At 40.9% G+C, this 18,480-nt stretch overlaps 2 non-coding genes across 2 annotated transcripts; both read left to right on the top strand.

The window, feature by feature from the left end:
• The first annotated feature begins 820 nt into the window (after positions 1–820).
• Trnas-cga (transfer RNA serine (anticodon CGA)) lies at positions 821–895 on the top strand. Its single transcript has one exon. It is a non-coding gene; the product is annotated as a tRNA-Ser (tRNA).
• A 16,571-nt stretch (positions 896–17,466) lies between these two features.
• Positions 17,467–17,548, top strand: Trnas-gcu (transfer RNA serine (anticodon GCU)). Its single transcript has one exon. It is a non-coding gene; the product is annotated as a tRNA-Ser (tRNA).
• The last annotated feature ends 932 nt before the right edge of the window (positions 17,549–18,480 follow it).

Here is an 18,480-nt window from a genome sequence, read left to right as displayed (position 1 = left end):
TCACTTGCTCCTTCGAAAGTCGGAGTAGCTGCTTCTGTTGTCGTCTAAGACATCTATCTTCGCCTCAAAGTATGTGACATCATTTTCGTCTAGTGTTCCGAACAGAATCTTACTGACCTAAGTTTAAGATTCCTTTACATAGGATTCATGCAGTGCCAATTGCCCAATAACACCCAGTGCCTTTTCTGTCTGTTCTACGTGCTATTTTTACGCAAGTTCCGCAATGTTACACTCTGTTGCACTCACGCCCGGTACTCACAGCTTTACTTCTGCCAGTAGTCTCGATCGGGCACACAGTTTTAATCTGCCAGGAAGTTTCATATCAGCGCACACTCCGCTGCAGAGTGGAAATCTCATTCTGGAAACATCCCCCAGGCTGTGGCTAAGCCATGTCTCCGTAATATCCTTTCTTTCAGGAGTGCTAGTTCTGCAAGGTTCGCAGGAGAGCTTCTGTAAAGTTTGGAAGGTAGGAGACGAGGTACTGGCAGAAGTAAAGCTGTGAGTACCGGGCGTGAGTCGTGCTTCGGTAGCTCAGTTGGTAGAGCACTTGCCCGCGAAAGACAAAGGTCCCGAGTTCGAGTCTTGGTCGGGCACACAGTTTTAATCTGCCAGGAAGTTTCATATCAGCGCACACTCCGCTGCAGAGTGGAAATCTCATTCTGGAAACATCCCCCAGGCTGTGGCTAAGCCATGTCTCCGCAATATCCTTTCTTTCAGGAGTGCTAGTTCTGCAAGGTTCGCAGGAGAGCTTCTGTAAAGTTTGGAAGGTAGGAGACGAGGTACTGGCAGAAGTAAAGCTGTGAGTAGCGGGCGTGAGTCGTGCTTCGGTAGCTCAGTTGGTAGAGCACTTGCCTGCGAAAGGCAAAGGTCCCGAGTTCGAGTCTCGGTCGGGCAGACAGTTTTAATCTGCCAGGAAGTTTCATATCACCGCACTCTCCGCTGCAGAGTGGAAATCTCATTTTGGAACTTCGTTACTTGAGTGTACGGTTGTTGTCTGGTGTGCTCAACCTCAATGAGTAGGAGGATAACATCGACGAAACAGTATGATGCCGACGTCTCGAATTAGAAAAAATCTTTCAGTTTGTTTACATGAACTGTGAGATATTTATTTCGTTTCAGACAGATAACAACATTAGGCCCATTTGATCGTACCACCACATATGGACCTCGCTATTGTAACTTAATATGATCTGCCTCATCATACGCTCTCATCTAACAACAGAAACTTATCCCCACCACGAAATTCCTTGTGTTCTGGGCCCTATGATAGTATTCCTTATTTTCTATCTTACTTTGCACATTCTGTGTTCTTGCACATCGGAGTATTTCTTGTATGCACTGCTTTAGCTCTGCCATATAATCATCAAAATTATACCTCACTCCAGCCGGATCTTTCTTTATTATCCCTGGAATGGTACATGTTCTTACAAAGAGCAAATAATGTGGCATATAACCTGTCGCACTGTGCTGCGCTGTGTTGTACATTATAACAGCGAATGGAACCCTGCTGTCCCAATTTGTCAGCGCTCTATTTACATAACGTCGCAGACTTCTGTTAATGTTCGATGCGACCTCTCAAACGCTCCGTTTGTTTGAGGGAGATAACTTGTTGTCTGTATTTTCTCGATACGCAGTAGTTTACGTACTCTATCCACAGTCTCACTCATGAAATTACTGCCCACATCACTTAACAATACTGGCGGTACTCCATACCTCAGTATAACATTCTCAACTAGCACCCTCGCTACTGTATCGGTATCTCACCTTTCAGTGGGTTCAGCTACCACGAACTCCGTTAGCGCATCCTGAAACGTACGGGTATAATTGTTCCCTCTTTCCATCTGGAATAATGGATCTACTATGTCAATGTCACACCTTTCGAAAATGTGCTCAGGTGTCTTCGAGATCTCTTGAAGCATCTTTATGTGTTTCCTAGTCAACTTACCCTTGTGACAACTTCCGTATTTCCATATACAGGGTGAGTCACCTAACGTTACCGCTGGATATATTTCGTAAACCACATCAAATACTGACGAACCGATTCCACAGACCGAACGTGAGGAGAGGGGCTATTGTAATTGTTTAATACAAACCATACAAAAATGCACTGAAGTATGTTTTTTAACACAAACCTACGTTTTTTTTAAATGGAACCACGTTAGTTTTGTTAGCACGTCTGAACATATAAACAAATACGTAAACAGTGCCGTTTGTTGCATTGTAAAATGTTAATTACATCCGGAGATAATGTAACCTAAAGTTGACGCTTGAAACCTCCGACGTTCAGTTGCGTGTTGTAACAAACACTTCTTTGCAGGGGCCCAAACAGCTGCAACATGTTTCTACAGAATGATCTGCCGACGTTGCTCGAAAATGTCCCACTGAAAACGCGTCGACGTATGTGGTATCAGCATGATGGTGCACCTGCACATTCCGCAATTAACACTAGGCTGACCCTTGACAGGATGTTCGACGGGCGTTTCACACGACGTGGAGGACGCATAAATTGGCCAGCCCGTTCTCCTGATCTTACACCTCTGGACTTCTTTCTGTGGGGTACGTTAAAGGAGAATGTTTACCGTGATGTGCTTACAACCCCAGAGAATATGAAACAACGTTTTGTGGCAGCCTGCGGCGACATTACACCAGATGTACTGCGGCGTGTACGACATTCATTACGCCAGAGATTGTAATTGTGTGCAGCAAATGATGGCCACCACATTGAACATCTATTGGCCTGACATGTCGGGACACACTCTATTCCACTCCGTAATTGAAAATGGAAACCACGTGTGTACGTGTACCTTACCCCTCATGGTAATGTACATGTGCGTCAGTGAAAAAGACCAATAAAAAGGTGTTAGCATGTGACGTAATGTGCTGTTCCAGTCTCTTCTGTACCTAAGGTCCATCACCGTTCCCTTTGGATCCTTACGTTATTCGGTGCTCTCCGATACACACGATCGAACAGCGGAGGAGTGGTACTCAAGCGCCAACTTTAGGTTACAATATCTCCGGATGTAATTAACATTTTATAATGCAACAAACGGCACTGATTACGTATTTGTTTATATGTTCAGATGTGCTAACAAAACTAACGGGGTTCCATTTAAAAAAAACGTAGGTTTGTGTTAAAAAACATACTTCCGTGCATTTTTTTATGGTTTGTATTAACCAGTTACACTAGCCCCTCTCCTCACGTTCGGTCTGTGGAATCGATTCGTCAGTATTTGATGTGGTTTACGAAGTATATCCAGCGGTAATGTTAGGTGACTCACCCTGTATATTCTTCTACATCTTTCTTCATATCGTTCTTCTACGCTCTGGTGTCCTCCAATAGGATAATCGAGAAACTGCTTTAATATTGCGGCTGGCCGAGCGGTTCTAGGCGCTACAGTCTGGAGCCGCGCAACCGCTACGGTCGCAGGTTCGAATCCCGCCTCGGCCATGGATGTGTGTGATGTCTTTATGTTGGTTAGGTTTAAGTAGTTCTAAGTTCTAGGGGACTGATGACCTCAGAAGTTAAGTCCCATAGTGCTCAGAGCCATTTGAACCACTTTTTTAAATATTGCGGCATTTTCGGTCGCTCTTATTTCTTCCGGCTTTCGTGACTCAGCTGCCTCTTTGTCCCTGGATACATTTTTTTTATATCCTTGATACAGTTTTCGCATTCCTGAATAATATCTTTTAGTGTTCTCCGATCAGGACGTCTTATACTGCTTCCGTTTGTTCATCTGACTGGAGACTTATCGTGTGTTTACTGTGGCTTATTCTGGGAAGCCTTGCTTGTATGTATGGGTAAACGCCCCACGTTCTTCCTCCTGAGACAAGCTCAGTCTGGAACTGGTCTGAAAACAAAGAGAATAAATCATTAGTTAATGCTACGCATAAAATGGAATGCAACAGATTAGACTCTAACTGAAATACAGAATTAAGTTTTAAATTATACATTTCTAGCTTTTGTATTTATTTTTCTAGATTCCATGGCCTACTGAAGAATGGAAAACCGTTGGCAAAGACTTTCAACCGTAAATGCCATTTATGTGCGTGCTGGACGTCAACGGATGATATCAGATACATTGATATCAGATACATTGCATTTGAACCTGAAACTGTACCTCTTCCTGTGACAGATTTGCCAATCCTATGTGTATTTCTTGCAGATCACGCATCTAGAAATTTTATGAAACAGTTTTCAGCTGATTTAAGTGTACATTCACCAAAATATGCTTATAATTACAGAATACACAGGACGAATCACCTAAACCTTCCATCGAAAATATTGTGGAAATGGAAACTGCTATTGGTTTGTGGTTTTCACAGAATGAATTTGTAGTCAGGAGCTTATATGGTTAGCCAAAAAGCAGGTTGGAATAATATTTAGAAAGTGTATTTTTTGTGCAAACGAACACTTTTAAATGAAACAGTGCCTATGACATTAACAAGTTAAAATTATGGTAAATTAAAATGTCACAGGAGTTTGTTACAGGATTCCAGTGCGAGTCGTTTACGAGATATCGTATTTTGAAAAGTTTCCACATCCACACTTGTTTGTGCCATTCAACCTGCGTAGTACGATGTTGTTGCGTTTGCTTACAGTGTGCTTGTGTATTTGTGGAGTTCATTGCGACCTGCTAGTCAGGTCGTGAGTGGACGATGAGATTTACCGATGCAGAAAAAGCCGACAATTGGTTCAAATGGCTCTGAACACTATGGGACTTAACTTCTGAGGTCATCAGTCGCCTAGAACTTAAAACTAATTAAACCTAACTAACCTAAGGACATCACACACACCATGCCAGAGGCAGGATTCGAACCTGCGACCATAGCGGTCGCGCGGTTCCGGACTGTAGTGCCTAGAACCGCTCTGCCACCCCGGCCGGCAAAAGCCGACATGCTCATGGTGTATGAAGAGTATAGGAAGAATGAAGTTTGTTCCTGTACGGTGTACGCCGCATGATATCCCAACAGACGTCTACTGTCTCGACAATTATTTATCAGCCTCTTCAACCGGATACGTAAAAGTGGTAGTGCAACACCTCGGCAATGTAACAGAAAGAAACAAGTGACGACAGAAGACGGGGAACAGATGTTCTTGCTACTGTTGCAGTTGCTTCGCACGTTAGCTCCCGTGCAATCGCACGAGGAAGTGGCATCAGTCAGGCAAGTGTCACGCACATTCTCCATCAACATAGGTTCCATCGCTATAACATCTCTCTCCATCAAGAACTGCATCGAATTGAATATGAGAATCGTTTTAACTTCTGCACATGGGCAGACAGGATACGCCAGATGTGCTACGTATCTCGTTTAGAGATAAAGCCACAATTACCAATGATGGGCAGGTAAACCGCCACAACACGCACTATTGGTCTGTTGACAATCCCCGATGGCTTCGTCAGGTGGAACGTAATCGTCCATGAAGTATAACCCTGTGGTGTGGGATAGTGAGCTAAACGTGTGGTGTAGCATAGTGAACCATCAGCTCATACGCCCGTTTTTCATAGACGGAACACTGAAATGCACAAGTATTGCATCCTCCTTACATACCATCTTCCACTAGAGGAAGTTCCTCTGCAGACTAGAAGGAACCTTGGTATCAACATGATGGCTGTCCAGCCCATGGTGAGCGAAGTGCTTCAGTATGTCTTCACAAATTGTTTTCCAATCGTTGAATTGGACGCAGAGGAACTGTACTTTGGCCTGCCCATTCCCGGATTTTACGCCTTTAGACTTTCTTCTGTGGGAAATCTGAATGACTCTGTCTACAAGGACATACGCAATGACATGTTGCTGCAGCCTGCTGGGACATACCAACACCGATTCAAAGGAAGGCCTCGGCGCTTGTTCGCGACGTCACGTCAGCTAGGCACGGCGAACGCCAGGCATGTTTCAGGCATACTCATAATGGTGGTGTATCCGTCTCTGACACAGGAAAATGTGAAACTATTGCAGGTAGTTGACCAACACACATTGTTCTGCGAGATTTCTGCAATCAATTAATTGCGCAATTGATTACACTTCTTAACAAATAGTGTACTCCTTAACTTAAATTTCCACCTCTTTTAAGGATTGACATACAAAAACAACTTCATGGCCCAGCAGCAACAAAATTCGTGCTTCTTTACCTTATTTGTAAATCTGAGGAAGTTACGTTTGTACTGGGTTGCTTTTACAAGAAACTGTGAACATATTGGCGCTCTTCTTTAGGTATCTCGGTTGACTATGGGGTGAGGAGCACTGAATGTTAATGAAATATCTTGCGACTGTACACGTTCGGGGAGGGGGTGGGGGACAGAAGAAGAGGCAAAAGAGAGATACTTGTTTTATCAAATAAAATTTTTTTATCTTATAAAGTTTCTCCTTTCAGTTGCAAGAGAGGAATATTTATCTTTTCTAATGTGCATGTTTAAAAGAGTTTAAGCTCAGAAGTATTTTCGATGTATGAAGCTATTTTGTTTCCTGTTTAGAATTCCTTTCGTTGAAAACGACTCTAATCTAATGACTGGCAACAGTTGGACATTTACATGTGTAAATTAGTTCACATTTCCAGTGACGATGTCAAACGAAAATAAATAAATAAATACAAGAAACGAGTTCATTGTAAGGGGGTTGGGGTAAGTTTCGATAACAAAAGGGATCAAGTAAATATAGTTACCTGAATGTAAAATTTCCGAAGCTTGCAATGGGGCAAAGCGTCTTCTCATATTGTTCTACGTTTGTTTCGACAGGATTCAGTAATACAGAACTATGATCTTCATTTGTAGCTTTACGATAGTAAGAAAATCTTTCATCTAAATAAAACTGCAGAATCCAAAACAATACCAAACATTTTGTCCAAAAATAAGAGATTTATATTGATAAGCGCCCCCAGGCGTTTCTGCCTGCAACAGACCTGGCGTTCGCCGTGCCTAGCTGACGTGACGTCACGAAGAAGCGCCGAGGCCTTCCTTTGAGTCGCTAGCACATTCCGCACCAGACTGGAAGCGTGCTTTGCCGCTGCCAGTAGTCAACTTGAACATAACGTGTACTGATCAATTGTTCTCATTACTGATTAACCTAAATGACTAGTGTATGTGCTTGTGTTATTCTTTAATGAGTGCTACCACATGTATTGCACGAAGTGCCGGTGTGGGAACTTTTCAAAATACGATATCCCATAAACGACTCCCACTAGAACCCTGACATTCTAATTTACCCTATTTTTAGTTTGTTAATGTCAATAGACATTGTTCCATTTAAAAAAGTGTATGTTTGCATAAAAAATACACTTTCCGAATATTATTAGAATCTGTTGTCTCAGAATACGAGCCCCTAACTACCAACAATTCTATGAAAATCGCACATCAATAGCACTTTTCGTTTCTGCGATATTTGCGGTGCAAGTTTTAGGTGATTCACCCTGTATACAGAATGAACAGTGGTGGAGAATACTTTTGGATTAATGGTGTCAGTTGTTGGAATCTTCCAAAAACTATGTATTTGAAAGTGGGTAACGCTGCTAAAACTGCTTTGATTTGTGCATATTTACATAATTCTTTGAGTCATAGTCACAAAGTCAGATGCTGCATGCACTTTCCAGTGGTTTTTGTCAGTGATACAGGAGTAATTACCATGGTCTTGGCGAAACAACAGTGTAGATCTACAATGTCTACAAGATATAGCTACAAATGCAAGTGCATGAACTGATGATGTAATAGACCATTTACGAGTTATTTTATAAGTAATCGTGTTCGGTTACCTCCGCAAGGTATGTACTGAAAAGTACCGTTCTACTGATTACGTGTTGTAGCATGCTTTTATGCTGGTATAATATAAAACTTTTTGCTTATCTCTTTAGTTGCTTTGGCACTGTCAACTCCTATCTCGATATAATATGGAGCCCATGACACCAAAAGCCAACCATGTGGAGAAACAGCCATGAGCGCTTCTATTTTTCTTATGCAACTTTTTTTTGCCTCGCATTTGGCATTGGTTCAGAGACTTAAGAATTTTTTTACGCTTCGTGAAGCGTGATTCCGAGCAAGCCCAGCGGCAATAGCATGGCGACAGTCCTTTATCATATTGCGATCTTCGTATACCGCCATATTACTTTCTACATCCCACTGCTCTGGCTGTGAATGCACCGCATTTATGAAATGCATAGTTCTGTGGTTTGTCCATTTCACTACTGCTGTAGGAAACAAACAAAAAAAAATGAATGTGTTCGCACACTAACTTTCGAAAAGAAGAGAAAAAATACTGTTACTCTTCAGATTAAGAGATCATGGAAGTATATAGTGGTGGGCAGGAAATCGCGTATCTGTTAGAAATCACAGTGACTGAGAAGTCACAGATATCACAGTAGCAACTTTACAGAATCTAACTGCGATTTCAGTCACAGTTAGCAGTCGCAAGTAGTATTTCATATTCAAAGACGTGAGCCATCTATTGGTCGAATTTAGCACTGCTTTCTGCGATTTCAGTGACAAGTCGCAACTAAGAGTCGCAAGTAGCAACTAAAAAGCGCGGTAAACAGTGGCATCTGTTGGCCCAAGTTCGTACTACGTCCATCTCTGCGATACACTATTGAGTCCCAACTGCGATTTCCGTGACAAATCGCAACTAAGAGTCGCAAGTAGCAACTAAAAAGCGCAGTTAGCACTGCCATCTGTTGAGCAAAGTTCATACTACGCTACTCGCTACCGAGTCAAACTGCGATTTCTGTGACAAATCGCAACTAAGAGTCGCAAAACTAAGAGTCGCAAGTAGCAACTAAAAAGCGCGGTAAACAGTGGCATCTGTTAGCCCAAGTTCGTACTACGTCCATCTCTGCGATACACTATTGAGTCCCAACTGCGATTTCCGTGACAAATCGCAACTAAGAGTCGCAAGTAGCAACTAAAAAGCGCAGTTAGCACTGCCATCTGTTGAGCAAAGTTCATACTACGCTACTCGCTACCGAGTCAAACTGCGATTTCTGTGACAAATCGCAACTAAGAGTCGCAAAACTAAGAGTCGCAAGTAGCAACTAAAAAGCGCAGTTAACATACTTTTCCTAGTGTCATCTGTTGACCGACGTACGTACTTCGTTATGAGAGCCTTGTGCCTCACGAGATCGATGTGCTGTGTGTGCATATGAAGGGCTTATTTCAATAGTGGTACAAGTCCATTTTTGTTCATTTTGAGATACAGAGTCGTAAAGTTAAATGAGCGCTGACAAATCTGCATTTGAGATACCAGAAATATTCAAGCATATGGCTTCTTGCTAGAGATGAAGCTTTATTTATGTTTGTTTGGATCACTAATTTCAGAAGCATTATAGACAGAAAAGTGGAGGTAATGGATTTGTACCACTATTGAAATAAGCCCTTCATATTATATGACGACATGCACATTCAGCATCAGTTATGGTTGGTCAAATACTGGTGTGACTCTGAATGTATTATATTAATAAGAAGCAACATTGCCTTTTTCTCCTGAAAATATCAAATAACGTAACAGATGTGTTTGATTCTGCTTCCAATATGACAGTTTTGGTTAATACTCCACATGCCTACAGGACTTTGCAATGTTAACACAGCAGAACTCAGACATCTGTATAAGTGTAGAGAAATGAAAACAGTCATATGAATACCTCACTTTTGTTCCGACACAGTTCAAGACTCGGGAGAAAAGTTTTACACCTGGTGTTCTACATGGCAACTTCACACACAAGAACTTTTTGCCGACACTACTACCACCTACATAAGTAAGCTTTTCCTGTGTTACTTTCAAGGAATTCACTTAAGCTATTCCTGATTTAACTGTAAGATCTGTACATCCCACTTTCGTATCAACAGCCTCAAAATGCATATTGTAGACTTCGGGATATGTTACAGGTCAGTGTCACAACAAGATTGTGGAGAAAGAGGGGGGGGCGGCATTTCACTCTCCAACAAGTGTTTACCAATAAATATGAGGCGGAAAATTACGGGTATAGGACGGAAAATGAGATTTTCATTATTCGCTCACTGTATTTAACATTTATTATTCCTTTAAAATCGCACAACAACTTCAATAAAACACAGTTTAATCACTCATCTGCACACTTATTTCGCAATTATGTCACTTTTAAACTGCAAATCCTCTAAGAGCTCTCTTGAATCTTCACAAGTCTCTCCCTACAGCCTTGATGTGGATACAGGGTGTTTCAAAAATGACCGGTTTATTTGAAACGGCAATAAAAACTAAACGAGCAGCGATAAAAATACACCGTTTGTTGCAGTATGCTTGGGACAACAGTACATTTTCAGGCGGACAAACTTTCGAAATTACAGTAGTTACAATTTTCAACAACAGATGGCGCTGCAAGTGATGTGAAAGATATAGAAGACAACGCAGTCTGTGGGTGCGCCATTCTGTACGTCGTCTTTCTGCTGTAAGCGTGTGCTGTTCACAACGTGCAAGTGTGATGTAGACAACATGGTTTATTCCTTAGAACAGAGGATTTTTCTGGTGTTGGAATTCCACCGCCTAGAACACAGTGTTGTTGCAACAAGACGAAGTTTTCAACGGAGGTTTAATGTAACCAAAGGACCGAAAAGCGATACAGTAAAGGATCTGTTTGAAAAATTTCAACGGACTGGGAACGTGACGGATGAACGTGCTGGAAAGGTAGGGCGACCGCGTACGGCAACCACAGAGGGCAACGCGCAGCTAGTGCAGCAGGTGATCCAACAGCGGCCTCGGGTTTCCGTTCGCCGTGTTGCAGCTGCGGTCCAAATGACGCCAACGTCCATGTATCGTCTCATGCGCCAGAGTTTACACCTCTATCCATACAAAATTCAAACGCGGCAACCCCTCAGCGCCGCTACCATTGCTGCACGAGAGACATTCACTAACGATATAGTGCACAGGATTGATGACGGCGATATGCATGTGGGCAGCATTTGGTTTACTGACGAAGCTTATTTTTACCTGGACGGCTTCGTCAATAAACAAAACTGGCGCATATGGGGAACCGAAAAGCCCCATGTTGCAGTCCCATCGTCCCTGCATCCTCAAAAAGTACTGGTCTGGGCCGCCATTTCGTCCAAAGGAATCATTGGCCCATTTTTCAGATCCGAAACGATTACTGCATCACGCTATCTGGACATTCTTCGTGAATTTGTGGCGGTACAAACTGCCTTAGACGACACTGCGAACACCTCATGGTTTATGCAAGATGGTGCCTGGCCACATCGCACGGCCAACGTCTTTAATTTCCTGAATGAATATTTCGTTGATCGTGTGATTGCTTTGGGCTATCCGAAACATACAGGAGGCGGCGTGGATTGGCCTCCCTATTCGCCAGACATGAACCCCTGTGACTTCTTTCTGTGGGGACACTTGAAAGACCAGGTGTACCGCCAGAATCCAGAAACAATTGAACAGCTGAAGCAGTACATCTCATCTGCATGTGAAGCCATTCCGCCAGACACGTTGTCAAAGGTTTCGGGTAATTTCATTCAGAGACTACGCCATATTATTGCTACGCATGGTGGATATGTGGAAAATATCGTACTATAGAGTTTCCCAGACCGCAGCGCCATCTGTTGTTGAAAATTGTAACTACTGTAATTTCGAAAGTTTGTCTGCCTGAAAATGTACTGTTGTCCCAAGCATATTGCAACAAACAGTGTATTTCTATCGCTGCTCGTTTAGTTTTTATTGCCGTGTCAAATATACCGGTCATTTTTGAAACACCCCGTAGATACGTACAGCAACCAGAACTGTGTCTGCAAAATCACAAGGATTATTAAACAATTTTTGCTGTCACTAATTACAAGCAATATAATTGTCAGAGTAGATTACTAATATTTGCTGTAATGAAAGCCACTCAATGGGGTATATTTCACATTTGCAAGAACGATCTCACTTAAGTAATTAAGTCCATCGAAACACTTAGAAACTAACCTCTCGTCTGACGAAAACGGTCTAAAGACGCAGTGCCAATTTCTCCAGATCTGCTGACAATGATATTTTGAGTTATCACTTTACTGAGTGACTGAAATGTAGTTCCGGTACCTGAGAACATAACAATACGTTAGAATTCATTTTCTAAACACGAACTATTACGGTACTGTATGGCTACTTACATATTAATTACACTATTAATATTTTCACAGTTGTTTCTTTAATACAAGATTAAAGCCAACGGAAGACCAAACGTAAAACATACTTACCAATGACAGGTTTGTTGAGATGCAATTTTCTGTGTGGACAGATGTAGCTTTTTCATGCGGTGGTAAGTCGCAGAAATCGCAGGAGTCACAGAAATCGCAGAAGTAGCAGAAGTCACAGAAATCGCAGAAGTAGCAGAAGTCGCAGAAATCGCGGAAGTAGCAGAAATCGCAGAAATAGCAGTGGCGGAGGGATACGCGACTTGGTTCCTTAACTGCGACTCTTAACTGCGACAAATCACAGTTAAGAATAACAGATACTGAAAAGTAGTATTCACAGAAATCACTGATATCGGAAAATTGCAGTTTAGCCCATCACTAGAAGTATACCTCCAGGCTAGGGAGGCTATAGATATTCTTTTTATCCGACGAGTCTCTTTATCAGAAGCGGCACTGCAGCGCTAATGGTGAGAGAATAAGAAACAAAGGTGAGACAGAGACGGAAGCATTTACAGACCAGGATAGAACAGATATCACGTGGGTGAAACCCTATGGCGAAACCACGGATATAAAAAAAGAAGGGCGATGGCACTATAGACTTATGCTGTACTTCCTTTTGAAGCCAGAATGGGCGGGGCCTGCCGCCATTTTAAGTAGCCCAAAACGTCAGCAGACTACTGCTGACGATTGATTCTTGCTAATTGTTTCTGTCCTGTGCATGCAACATCTGTTTCAAATACTAAAAATTACAGTGCGTACATAAAAACATAGTGTCAGGAAAACAAGTTCGAACGTTTTTCTGTTCTTGAATGCGTGTTTGCTCGAGTAATACGACACGTTTGGCCTCGTTAATGAAACTTGTTTTTTGTTGATACAATTCGAAAAGCCAAGAAGAGAAGGAAGTGATGTGAAACACATGCTTTCGTAATCCATTTAATTCCATTATTTTTGTCAATAGCAAACGAAGCTGGAACTCCAAAACCAATTGCTTCTTGTTCGTTACATTTTCAGTGTGCACATTTTCAATTTCACGTTTGCAAGAAATTTACCAATGTGTGCTTTGTTAGCCTATAAACATGTGCAATGAGGAAACAAGCATGGGATACTATCGTACCTTGTTTACGTCAACTAGGTGAACGATTATTGAAATGTTAAAGAAACAGAACTGCATAGAGATATACCTCGATGCTGAATATTATTACTTTAATACATTGTCAGTGCACTAGTCTCAATGGAATTTTGTTATTTTATTAGACTGTCAGTGCATTAGTCTCACTGAAGTTTTTATATCTTCTCACTTTGAAATCTTACCTATCATGACTCATTCAGTGTGTGGTAAATGAGAGCAGTTTACAGGGTAAAAAAAAAACAACGATATAATTTCTTAAACATCTTCCAGCATTGTGGAATGCTGTAAATGTGATTAAGGGGAATGTTATCAAACGCTGAAGACCCCGTGAAATTGACATTTAATATTTTTTTTTTTTTAGTAATGACAGCCTAACCTGTGTAAAACGTTGACCTACCTTTCCAACATAGGCTATTTGCTTCTTAGTTTTTCAGGAATACCCAGAAGTAGCACAATTCCAATGTACGTCTACTTTGATCATCTGATTGATTCTACTTTTGAATTTCATTTTGAGGTTTTCAAAGCATATAAGACTCTACCATGCTTTTTGATATACCAGTGGTTAGTTACTTTGTTAGTTAGTTAGTTTCATGTTCAATCTATCATTTACGCGATAAATCGTAATGATGTGGAACGACTCATTATATACTGACCCCTTTTTTTTTACAAACATGCCTACATGCTGACCATTTATTAGTTTTTTCGTTTTTTAATTAAGGTAATTCTTAGCCATCTCCATTTACACATTACAGTAATAGACAACCTTCTGCAGAATAAAACGAGTTATTGAACGGAAACGTTTTCAGATTCGTTTCAAATTTTACTTTGTTGTCTGTCAGGCATTTTGTATCAATGGGCAAGTGATCAAAACTTCTGATTGTAGCGTTGTGAAGCCCTGTTTGTGCTGCAGGCAATCTTAATATGATGTGACATAATGAACGTCATTTTTTTCTTCTGGTGTTGTCATTATGTGCACCATTGTTCCTGTAGTGGATTATTTACAACGAACTTCTTGAGGTAATAACCAGTATACTGGAACGAATAGACAGCTACTCACATGCCTAGCAGCAGGGAGGCACGACGAAAAGTGTATTCACGCACGTTTTCAGCCAAAGCCTTCTTCAGAAAGGAAGCAAACGTCACATACACATTCACATAATCACACACAAAACTTACATACACATTACCGCTGCCTCTGGCTGTTCTAGCCAGAATCTTCTTTAAAGGGGGAGGAAATGTGAATTGCGAAATGTATAATTGTTGGCGAGAGAAATTTTGGGCATGAGATGCTTCCTCAACAATCAACGCGGTTAAGCAGCCGTGTGTTGGGCGGCGACGAGATCGTTGATATACTGTGGCTCGTACGTAGTAGCATTCGGCTCCACTTACGAATGAAATGTGATGCCTTTAAACTTTAAATTACGATCGGATTAGTATACTTGCAAGCAAGCAGGCATTTTTGGTGAAACAACGACGTCTCTACACATTCAAAGCACCCAACACGGTGTAACCTAGGTGTGGCCACGTAAGAGTGACGTCACGGGGAAGTATCACCGCGAACCTAATGTTTTGGCCTGCTTAAGATGGCGGATGAGGGCTTCAACTCCCGTATTTTTTAGCTCCATGGGTTCACATCTCGTACAACATCTTGGTTCGGTGCCAGGCCACTTGGAGCGCTGCAATTTTATCAATCCTTCGTCATCTCGTTTTCTTATTATGTGATTTTGTCTTTCATATTTGTTTTTCTTTCATAGTAAACAGAAGTTGATTTCATCGCATTCTGTTTCGGATTACAACTTCTAGTAAGTACTGCATTCTGAATGCATTATAAATATGTTATTTGTAACCTGCTTGATTTCTGCGCGCATCCGTAATATTGGGGGGAGTAAACGATTCCGTATTTTGTTTCTGTTTCATACGAAACAGAAGCTGGTTTCGACGGATGGTGTTGTGGGTACTTAAAACGTATATTTATTTGTTGCTGCTTATGATTCAGTGTGTGAACTGCTCGATGTAAATACATTATAAGTATGTTGCCCTTGTACTGCTTTACTTTTGTTTACATACGTTTTCTGCACTTAGTCGCATTTAACAGAGATCTCCATGTCAGTTGCTTTTGACAGAACTGTTATTTGCCTTTAATACGTTCTGTCAAGGAATGAGTATATAATACTGGTTTGAATGGTGGTGTTTCTGTCAGTGAGTGCCACGCAAATCATAGTGCTTTGCACAATATGGATGTAGATGTTGATGAACATGCTTTGTACTCATATGTCGTAAGAGGTACTACCAACAATACGTTTTAGCAGAGTCATCAGCTCACCCTAGAAAATATCAGGGGACTCCATTATATGCCAGAAAGTACGAAAAACGGATGTGAACAAAAATAACGTGGAATATGAACAGGCAGTAACAGTTAAATATGAGTACACAGAATACCATGCGATAAAACTAGCTTCTGTTCTGTATGGAACAAAAGCAAAATGTTAGTGATGCGAGCAAAAATTAAGCAAATACCAGGAATTTATTTACAGTGCAATCTGAAGAGTGCAATACACACAAGAAAGTCTTCATCAGGAACAGAATACGATGAAACAAGCTTCTGTGTCATGTCACGTCAAATGATTTTCAGGTTTTGACAAGTGCTACAGCATAATTATTTCTCCTGATAATGGCCACGCGGTCGAAACTGCAATACTGGGTTTTACAAATAAACACTTTTGCAATGAAAAAGCGAATTTACAAAATTTACGTGACTGAACCCCAGTTGCTAGAAGTTAATCATACTTTTTGATTAAGATTCCATGGATATTTTACTTTTTATGGTCACAAAACATTTCCAACAATACTCTTTACCACCAGACAATGATAGTCATCTAATATCTGTATTTTACAAAGCAAGAATACGGATTCCCGAGGCATGTTTCACTATATTCGAAATTCATTGCCAGGCCACTAGGACCACTACTGTCTCTGTTTCCGTCTCAGCACGGGCTTTGCACTTCTTATAATTTGGTGTTCTATGACAGATAAAGCCCGACATTACGAAACGACAATACCTCGAAAATACGTCGGCAACAATGTGCAACAGCCTACTACGGCAGCGATACTGCCCACCCATATCGCAATACTGTTGTATATTGCATTCCCGCTACAGCATTGATAACAGGAACACTACCGCGTCCACACACTGCCGTAAAAAAACGCACCTTTATACTTCTCTGAAACATAATGAAGTGTTATCCTGCAGTATAACAAAGTAACTCGAATATGGACTAGAGACGATTAGGTTACACGTATAATATAAAGAAGATTAGATTATATAAAGATAATCCGGACAGAAAATTCATACAAACCGTAGAGAGAATTAAAGTAATTTTTACTAAGAAAATTTTATGTTACTGTCACTTTACTGAGCTTAAGGAGAAAGGAAGCATGTTTAATATTTGAAAACCAAATCGTTTGGCAGTAAACAGTTTGTATTCTGTCAAAGACTAGCTCCTCACTGACGTTAATATATTGCTTAGATTTTGAACAACATTATCAGAAACATAGTAGCAACTCAACTAAAGCCTGATAAAGTACTAGAAATAAGATCCATTAATATTTTATAATAAACTTACAGTGTTTAAAAAAGAAAGCGCATAAATATTATAATACTGTTAGGTGTAAGAATGACGCGTGCAAGCACCATCCCTTCAATGAATTCATGTAAAAAACTTAAGTAAATAAATTTTCCTCCAGAATAACATCTATGCATGTACACAGACCTTCCTTATTACATTGTATCACATGCTGTTGTAATTCATATATTGCGTAATTCAGTACTATATTTGTAGCGGTATGCTTGCGAAATCCTGCTTTTCGTCAGTGCTGAAAACGTTGGATGATCATAGTGCAGTTTTATTATCTTTGAAGATACACAAACAAGTGTCGTTTTTTTGCCTTTTATTCAGCGAGGAACTGTACTAGTTGAACTTTTTCAGCGATTTTTAATGATTGTCAAGGCTACATTGTGTAAAAACGTCACTTATTGTCTTCACTGAATGAAATTTTATGCTCCTGAGCAAGGCGTCACATCTGACTGTGTTATTAGCATAATGTAATGCTGTTATAAAACTAAAACATAGGAAAAATACGAAAAAAATAGACAATTATTAAGGATGAAAGACCAGCTCATACGTGATAGCGGTAGGATGCCGCTTTTCGGTATATGACGAGGTGGCCGAGTGGTTAAGGCGTTGGACTGCTAATCCAATGTGCTCTGCACGCGTGGGTTCGAATCCCATCCTCGTCGAATTATTTTACATTTATGTAATCGATTACGTAAGCATAGTTGACTGCAAAAATCGGAATAGTGTGTAAAAATGAACACATGTAAAACATCTGCAATTCATCTCGCGACTTTTCGGTCACTTCTGACTAACTTTGCGTTTCACAACTTGTGTCAAGTTGTCTTTTATAACTCATTTCGAGCATTCAGTTGTAAGCCGTGGTACTGCGAATAAATTTTGTGTTTAAGTTGCAAAATTATAAACAATCAACTTGCATTAAGAGTGAAGAATTTGCTGTTACTTTCTGCCTTCGCCGTTTAAAAACAAAATTATCCCAGGAATGAAGCTATGATTCTAACCGTAGTACTGCTAGACAGACCAATGATTATTCAGATGACGGAAAAATTGTCTCATTGACCAGGCAGAAGAGTGCATGACATTTCATTAAGGCTATATGTAAGTTCATGAAAGTAAGTCTGCTAACTGAAGATTATTCATTATGAAACCGATCATGTAGATCCTCTCCCCGAGTTTGCAGAATCCATAAATTCCGTCTGTCTGACACACTAAGATTCATGCGCGTCCGAGCAGGTATTGGGACAAGGTGAGGGAAACTCATATTAGTTTCGCTGTGAATGATGAAAAACATTTTTGAGATTTTATACAAATAACTATGGCTACGCACGGCAGCAGTAAATATGTATTACTTATTCTGACTGCCTTCAAATTGCTACTGAATTAATAATTCGGTCTGTTCGGCTGAGCAAGACGTGAAGTCGATATGCGAAGTTGTTTTCTATAGGGAGTGTTGGGTGGGGGGTGGGGGGAGAGGAGGCAGCTGTTGCCCTCCCCTGCCCACCACATCGGTTACACCAGACTGCCACGTGTGGGGCGACGGGTTTATAATATGAAATAGAGAATTATGTTGGAAATGTTGCTCGCCTTCTTTTGCGAG

This window comes from Schistocerca cancellata, chromosome 2 (assembly GCF_023864275.1).
Source record: "Schistocerca cancellata isolate TAMUIC-IGC-003103 chromosome 2, iqSchCanc2.1, whole genome shotgun sequence".
Classification (NCBI taxonomy): domain Eukaryota; kingdom Metazoa; phylum Arthropoda; class Insecta; order Orthoptera; family Acrididae; genus Schistocerca; species Schistocerca cancellata.
The sequence above is the reverse complement of the archived record's forward strand: the minus strand, read 5'-3'. Positions and strand labels throughout refer to the sequence as shown.